This window comes from Trichosurus vulpecula, chromosome 4 (genome assembly GCF_011100635.1).
Source record: "Trichosurus vulpecula isolate mTriVul1 chromosome 4, mTriVul1.pri, whole genome shotgun sequence".
Classification (NCBI taxonomy): domain Eukaryota; kingdom Metazoa; phylum Chordata; class Mammalia; order Diprotodontia; family Phalangeridae; genus Trichosurus; species Trichosurus vulpecula.
This window is the reverse complement of record NC_050576.1, coordinates 430077420-430085598: the sequence shown is the minus strand read 5'-3', so window position 1 is coordinate 430085598 and position 8179 is coordinate 430077420.

The following is an 8179-nucleotide window of genomic DNA, read 5'->3' as shown; positions in this document are numbered from 1 at the left end:
GCCTATAAAGCTCATATTTTCTTGCAATGGACAGTCATGTCCCGAGGGCAGAGGCATGTACTAAAAGTGAGGCTGGTGACTTGGCACAGTCCTCCCTCCCTCACTCAAAGTCAATTGCAAGTCCTGTCATCATCTCCCTGATGTCCCCTTTGAGAAGGAAAGACAAGCCATACATGTCCAAGATAGAAATATTGGATATTAGATTAATGTTAGATTAGGTAAAAACTGTCTCTGGAAGATTTGTAATACAATATAGAATTTAATATTAACTTGCTTTTCTTCGACAAATGTTAGACTGGTTTGGTTCAGGAGACGAGAGACTCTAGCTACCGACAGGTTCCTGGTCACCCTTAATACAAAAACCAAGGTCTGGCTCCTCACTCAGGCCACTGATCACCACCCCCAAGTCCAGGCCAAGGAAGCTACTGAAATTGAGTATAAGACAACCACCACCATGGTGAAGGTCTGAATCACCTAATGCCCCTCTAATGCCCAAAGGTTGTGGGGCTTTGGGGCCATGATGGGCCCCAGCCAGAAGACACACTGTGTTCAGGGGTGGGGGAAAGGGGAAGTTGGGGCCAAATGGGGCTGAGAGGCCTTCAAGGAGAATCATTCACAGATGCCGACAGGGCAAAAATGTGGCCACTGTTTTTCTCTCACACTGGCAGAATGTTACTCTCCATGGAATGGGTGTCTTGTAATCATTAATCTCTTATCTTCTGTTCTAGGGATCAAAGGTCTCAAGGTGACAGGTCCATCAAGAATAGTGTGTGGCACATGGAGGGTGGAAATGACAGAAAACTGAAAGAAAGCCAGGGCCCAGTGGGTGTCCCAGGCCTGCTGGCCACCTGAAGCTGAGGTTGGCCCCACCGGCACCAGGCAAAGTCAAACAACTGTCTGGTGGGAAGCAGAGGATTTTCTCTTTGCCCAGAGCTGTTTGGTTCTGTAAGCTTGAGGAGTTCACAGTCTAGGCCAGGAGATGTATACACAGCAACAAACTTGAGAAAGAGATCTAGAACTACCCAACTGTAAGTAATGTGGATTCTAAGAATTCTGGGGATTGAAAGATCAGCTGAGTCCAGGAGGAGAGGGTCCTAAAGAAAGTGGGGATGGTAAACAGAGCCTTGAGCACTGGGAGGTGTTAGGAAGGGAGAAGGGAGAAGAGAGAAGAGAGAAGAGAAGAGAGAAGAGAGAAGAGAGAAGAGAGAAGAGAGAAGGGAGAAGGGAAGTCCACCCTCTCCAAAAAGCAATTATCCCCCAACCCTGCAAAAGAAAGACTATGTGTTGGAAAAAGCTAACGACCCATCACCTACCCCCCCCCCAAAGTGGCTGCCATCAAATAACAACATCTCAAGAATACTTCACAGTTCAATGCATTTTACATATATGCTCTCATTTGAGCCTTGCTGTCTCCCTTAAGACGGAGGGGCTACAAGTACCAGGTGTCCCAAAAGTCTGGGTGCAGTTTTAAGCCCATAACTTCAGAAGTATAAATTCCACAAACTGACAAAAACAACATTTGAAAGTTATTTAAATTTTCACATTTGTTTAGTTTTGTGAATTTTGAATGATAAATTTAGGGTTAGGGTTGGAGTCTTATAACGTGACAGCATGGAAGATTGGGTGTCTTGTTTGTGGGGACAGCCAAGAGGCTGGCATCACTGGATTGAAGACTAGATTGCAGAGAGTAAGGTGTAAGAAAACTGGAAAGTAGGAGGGTGCGGGCTATGAAAGGTTTTTGAGTGCCAAACAGAGGATTTTGCATTGGATACTGGAGTTTATTCAGCAAACGATTAGACATGATCATACCTACATATCAGGAAGAACACTTTGGTGTTGGACTGGAGTGGGGGGAGACTTGAGGTAGGCCAGTCCCCCAGCAGCATATTGTAATAGCCCAGGCCTGAGGTGACGAGGGTCTGCACCAGGGTGAGGGTAGTGTCCAAGGAGAGAAGGGAGGTGGTGTAGAGGTGAAATGGACAGGTCTTGGTGAGATACGGGCAGTGAGAGATAGGAGTTTCCTGGGTTTTGAGCCGGAGAGCCTGGGATGATGGTGGTGCCCTCAGAGGGGGAGAAGGTGGAAGGTGGAAGACAATGAGTCCCGTTTTGGCCATGTTGAGTTTAAGATGTCCACTGGACGTTTAGTCAGAGATATCTGAAAGGCAAATGAAAATTGGGTCAGGATAGGGAGATTTGAAAACTCTAAATCCGTGGGAGCTAATGAGGTCACCAAGATCAGTAGTGTAGAGGAAGAAGAGAGGAGGTCCCAGGACAGAACCCAGAGGGACACCGAGGGCTTGTCTGGAGGAGGACCCAGCAAAGGAGACAGAGGAGGAGCGGTCAGAGAGGGCAGAGGAGAACCAGGAGGGTGTGTCCTGAAAACCTAGAGAGACGAGACAATCAAGGAAGACAGAGGGATGCTGTTGCCCCAAATCTAATTTAACTTGTCTTTTTGAGTTGCATATTTTCTAGAAACATTTGGACCCAGCGTATGCAGGAGGTTCTGAATGTGCTGAGAACAAAGGCCACCCCCCCCAGCTGACATAATTTGTTGTTGCACCCCATGCTGGATTCCCTGTGTGTCCTTGGGAGGCAAGACAGGCGCCAGTCAGTCAGTGCCAGGCTGGGAAAATGCTTGTGTGGCTGGGATCCTTTGCAGATATCTTCCCAGGTTAGCACTTCCCAAGGGAAAAGAAAGAGGCTTTTGCCATGGCCTTGGCCCTCCTTATTGGGAGGGGCTTTGTCCTTTTCCCACCTCCTGCACCTTTCCTCTCCCACGTCACACTCCTTCCTGGTATCCCCTCCTCCCTTTGTCTGGCTGCCATAAATGTGTAAGGGCAGGCAACTCTTGGCTCGGGCTTTGATTTTCCAGCGCATGTTTATTCCTCTTGTAATAAACCCAGTTTTGTGAAGTGTGTGATTTCCTATGGCCAGTCCACAGTGTCAATGTCACAGAGAAGTCAAGGAGAATAAGGCTTGAGAAAAGGCCTTTGGATTTGGCAGCTAAGAGATGACTGGTAACTGGAGAGAGCAGCGTTGGTGGAATTGGGAAGCCAGACTGGAGGTGTGATGAAGCTGTATCTTGTGATGGCCCCCACGACCAGTTAGTGTAGGAAGTATGGAAGTAGCCGGTGTAAGGCAACAATAAATAGGAACTAGGAACCAAGAGGGTAGGGGGAGCATAGACCCAGCTCTCCAAAACTGCCTCCTACATTAATGGAAACCACATCGGGAGACTAGGTGCTAAATTAAGAGAAGCCAATAAACAACCCTCAGTCTGCAAATGATAGATAAATACCAGACGTGTGCAGCAAAGCCAGAGAAACGTGGTGCTAATAAGTTGTGGGACTGACAACTCTGAGATGACATCAATATGCTAATGAGTGAACTCAAAGGCCATAGGGGTGAGACTTAGGCCATCTTCTCAATCAGGATCCTACAAGCATGGTACCCCAACTCTGCCCCTGGAGCAGTGCCAACTTCAATCCAGGTCACCTAAGGGGCTCTGTGCCTTTCTCTCTCCCATCTCCTCCCAGAGCCATCTACCTCCCACCAGACTCTCCCAGCTGGCCCTACACCACTGGCCTCTGTACCCTTTGTGGGTGGCCAGGGAGGCTGGGTCATTGTGGGGAGCCAGGTTTCAGTAAGAGCTAACAGATGAAAGAAGTTGGAGAGGAAATTATTTAAGATGAAGGGAAGCTTGTTACCTATGGAATGTGCATTTCAGAGGGCACAGTGGAAGGACTGGGTGGTATTTGGTTGAAACTTTGGTGGGGTGTTGAGGAGGATGGGAATAAAGAAGTGGGTGATGGAGGGGTGGAGAATAGGACTTGGAGATGCTCTGTAGGAGTTGAGGGTCATTGGGATGTGAAGGGTATGACGGGGAGGAGAATGTTCATCACTGAATAGAGAGTGCCACTCCTTTTCCCAATAGTGACTTGTCCACAGTTAAACAGCTAACAAGCATCAGTGGTGAGATTCAAACCCTCTGACCCAAAGTCCACCATACTACATTTGCTGCTTTACTCCGCAAAGTACGGAGTACTTTACGTCAGACCTGAACAACAACTTTGGACTTGTTTTACTTCTGGTATCTAAGAGGATGGTTTCGTTTGTTCAATGATTCAACTCATCTGGGGTTTATTAAGCACCTACTATGTTCTAGGTATTGCGCAAGGCAGTGGGGAGTCAAAGACAAGTGAAAACAGTCCCCGCCCTCCAGGGCCTTACATTTTGCTGGGGCTGGATAACGGGTACACGGATAAGTTCATGCAAAGCAGAAGCAAAATAAGAACAAAGTCATGGAGGGAGGGGATATGGGGGAGGGGGAAGCTCTTGGTGCCAGCCTTCTGAGAGCAGGGCAGGGGTGACTTCAGGAGGCAAGGGAAAATAGTCCTGGAAGCTGTACAGTCACTCTGATGGAGTCCAAGGACCTGGTTTCAAATTCTGCCCTTAATAATTACCGTATGAGTGGCCTTAGACAAGCCACCTCTCTGAGCCTGCTTCTTTATCTCTAAAATGAAGGAGAGCAACACATAGAGTTCCATCCATGGAAAGGAGACTCAAGTTGTGTTCCCATGTGCTTTGCCCTACCTTGGGGACGACTGGTCCTTTCCATTCGACTCAGAGCCTGTATCTGCTATTTTCCCTATTACAACAAAAGTTCCTAAAGAACAGGCACTGTTTACTTCTCTGCTTCTATCCCTAGCACAGGCTTTACACATTGTAAATACCAAATAAATGCCTTTTTATTCATTCTTTCATTCATTCATTCATTTAAAAGACCCATGGCATTGGCTGAGCCTTCGGGAGGTTGTGCTAATAGTTTAATACCTGAGACACTCTCTTCTTATACCTAGGGCCTCCAGGGAAGCTATATCTATATCCAAGTATTGTGCTGCTCTGAATCTGCTTTAAATTTTAAAAAAAGAGCCAATGTGTCTGCTGCTATTAATGACCATCTGTTCAAAACAAAGGCATTAACATGACAGAATCATAAGCAAGATAGCAAGTAATATTTCCCCTATAAACCTGGCACCCTCTCCCAAAATTGCATGCACCCTCACCGAGTAAACTAAGCTGTCCTAGAGAATACGTGCAGGGTACCAATGGAAGGATGATGAGCCACCAGGACAGTCAAGGAGAGACAACTCATACCTCTGATGCCATAGGCTGCTGACGACTCTAGGAGTGTCGTCATCCTACTTCTGTAGGGCCTGCTCTCACATTGGTGTCTGGGGATCTGCTGCCTGTAGGCTTTGATCAGACACACACCTTCAGACCTCTTTTTGTGTCCAGCTTCTGGCTTCAGCCAGAGGTCTGTCAGTTCGATGTGGCAGAAAGAAAACTTGGTTTTGGAGGCAAAAATCCTGGCTCTAGGCATGCCTATGGATGTGGCCAGAGGGGAACGGGCTCAGTTTTTTAACCCAGGAAAAGGAATCTTCAAGGGTCAGCTCAAATATTACCTCCGTCAGGGTTCTCTTGCCTGTTAGAGCCCCACCCCCCCAAACCAAAATCAGTTTATATTTCATTCTGTTTATATCCTGTATTTGTTTATCTGTGAAGACATTTTCCCCACCTGCAGTTGAATGGAAGCTTCTTGAGAGCAGGACCTGTCTCACTTTGGATCTTCCTTGCCTAGCTTACAACCATGAGCAATTAAGAAATGCTTTTTGATGGATTTGAAAATGTAGAGGATCTCAATTCACTCAAAAAAATAAATCTTAATAGTGTCCATATGGGGGAGAGTGAGACTGGGAGTTTCTTAAGAGGGGTGGTGGGCTGTTTTCAGACCTGGCATGAACACACTTTCTGGGCCTGGAAAATCCCATTGTGGCAAGGAGCCAAAAGAAAGGCCCTATCCTATGCTAAGGGACTGGTGTGATGGAGAGAGGGTAGGGAGAGGTTCCACCTGTGAGGTCATGCTGCCACCTACAGGGAACACACCTGAACAAGCTCTTACGAAGGTTCCAAAGGCCTGGCCACTCATTGCCAATGAGACAGGGACAAATGCCACAGGATCTGATGTGACAGATGCTAGGCCTCTGCTTTCACAGGGTTTTTTATTTAACTTTAAGCCTGCTTACTGGAATCCATACTGTCATAAAAACTGAAGTCTCAATGTCTCTCTCTGCCCTCTGCCACCATATTTGCATCCGCCACAGTTAGGTTTTAGTCCTTAGACAAAGACAGTGTATTTACAAAATGCACTCTAGACGCCAACTCTCATTGTATCGAGACTAGAAGTTCCCTAACCTGAGATCTGTGGAGTCATTTTTTCTTTCTTTGTTTTAAATATGTTGTTTATAATATTTCCATATAATTGGCTTTCTTGTAACCCTATAAGTTATTTTTTGCATTTTTAAGTAAGGGAGCCATAGTCTTCACCCTGCTGTTCCAACAATTCAGCTAGCAGCTGCTGTGAGGGTATAAAACCAACAACAACCAGCTCACAGAATGCTGCAAGCCCAGATTCTTTTGATCTGCTTTACTAAGGAAAGTAACGTTAAGGGGTTAATAATCTTACTTTAGTCCAGCATACAAATATCATTCCCTCAGTTCAGGGGAAAAACCCTGAACTTCAGAGCAAATACAATCAAATTACAAACAGACCCAATACAATTCATAGTTACCAAGAAAACCATCAACACCTGAGTTCAACCTGAAGGCCCTTAGAGTGGCTACCCGGAGTCCTTAAGCAAATAGCTCTGTCTTCTCTTTTTATACAGTTTCAGACATCATCAAACATCATCTGAGCGACCAGAACTTAGGCTCCTTCAATTGGTTCTGGTGTTGGCACTTCCCTTCATTGGTCTCACCTGGAGCCCCACCTTAGTTACCAATTCACACCCACATAAGCTTAGCATCTAATAGATAGGAGTTTGGGCCTGGGGCTTAGTACCTAGTAAGACTCAATCAAAGACACTGAATTAATCCAAGGAAACAAAGGCCAAACTCTTCAAGGATCCCCAATACATCTGCTCACTGCCAATGAGGTCTAGGACACAAAAGAAGTTCAGAACTCCCAAACTAAACTTTTGCACTTCATCGATGGCCTACTGAGCACATGGCCAAGGTCACTGGTGATAGAGAAGGAAAGGGAAGCCTTTGGGTGGTTATTCATTCATTTGTTCTATGAATTAAGGCTAATTCATTATCACCTAAGTAAAGGAGCCTTAACCCCCAGAGCTGGTTCAGTGCTTCTTAGGAAACTAACCATTGCCTGGGTCATGGTCTGCCCTGAAGAGAGCCCCGAGCCGCCTGTTTAGGTTGGAAAACAGCAAAGTCTGCAAGGGGCATTGTCTCATAACCTAAAACAGGCATCAGCCATTAGTTGGGGGCTGGGAGAATTTGGGAGGGGGACAGGGTGAGCAGCCTGAGACTTTTCCTGTGATATTCCCTCAAATCATCTCATAGACCTCAGGAGGAGATGGCATCCCCCTGCTGTGAGGGGCGATGTGGTCTGTGATGGGGAAAGCCCTTTGCTAGATGACCCTGGGTAAATCATGTCCCTCCCTGGAGCCTGTTTCCTTATTTGTAAAAGTGGGATAATAATAGCATCTACCTCACAGAACTTTTGAGAGGATCAGATGAGGTCACGCACATATAGGCTTTGGAAACCTTAAAGTGCTTTATCAATGTTATCTATTTATAGAGTTATCATTATTCTGCATCTCAAGAAACTTCCCACCAACAAAGTGGCCTTTCTTCAGCCAGGTGGCCAAGGGACCAGTGATAAGAAGTCTAAGTAAGGTGAGAACTGGAGTCCCACAACTGCCCTCCCCCCTTCCTGGGATTCCCCTCATTTGCTGGCCCACCTTTCACCTCTGGGCTGCATTGAGTTGGTGGCAGAAGCTCACTGAGGGCAGCCTTGACCCTCACCCATCAACTATTTATTTACACATTTATCTATTCTCAACCATCATTCCCCCTTTCCCACCCATGTTGGTCTGCAGAGAGAAGGTCAGGCCATTTCTGGAATACAATGAGATGAAACACACCCTCCCTGCCCCGCCCCCCATCAGAGTCCAGGTAGACACTTGGGTCATATCTGGGCACAATATCCTTGGTGAAAGCTATGATATCAGAGGGAGCTGCTGTGGCTTTAGAGCTAGGGAATAATTCAACCTTGGTCAAGGACTGACTTGGGCACATTAATCATCTTTTTCTGTAAGTGCTC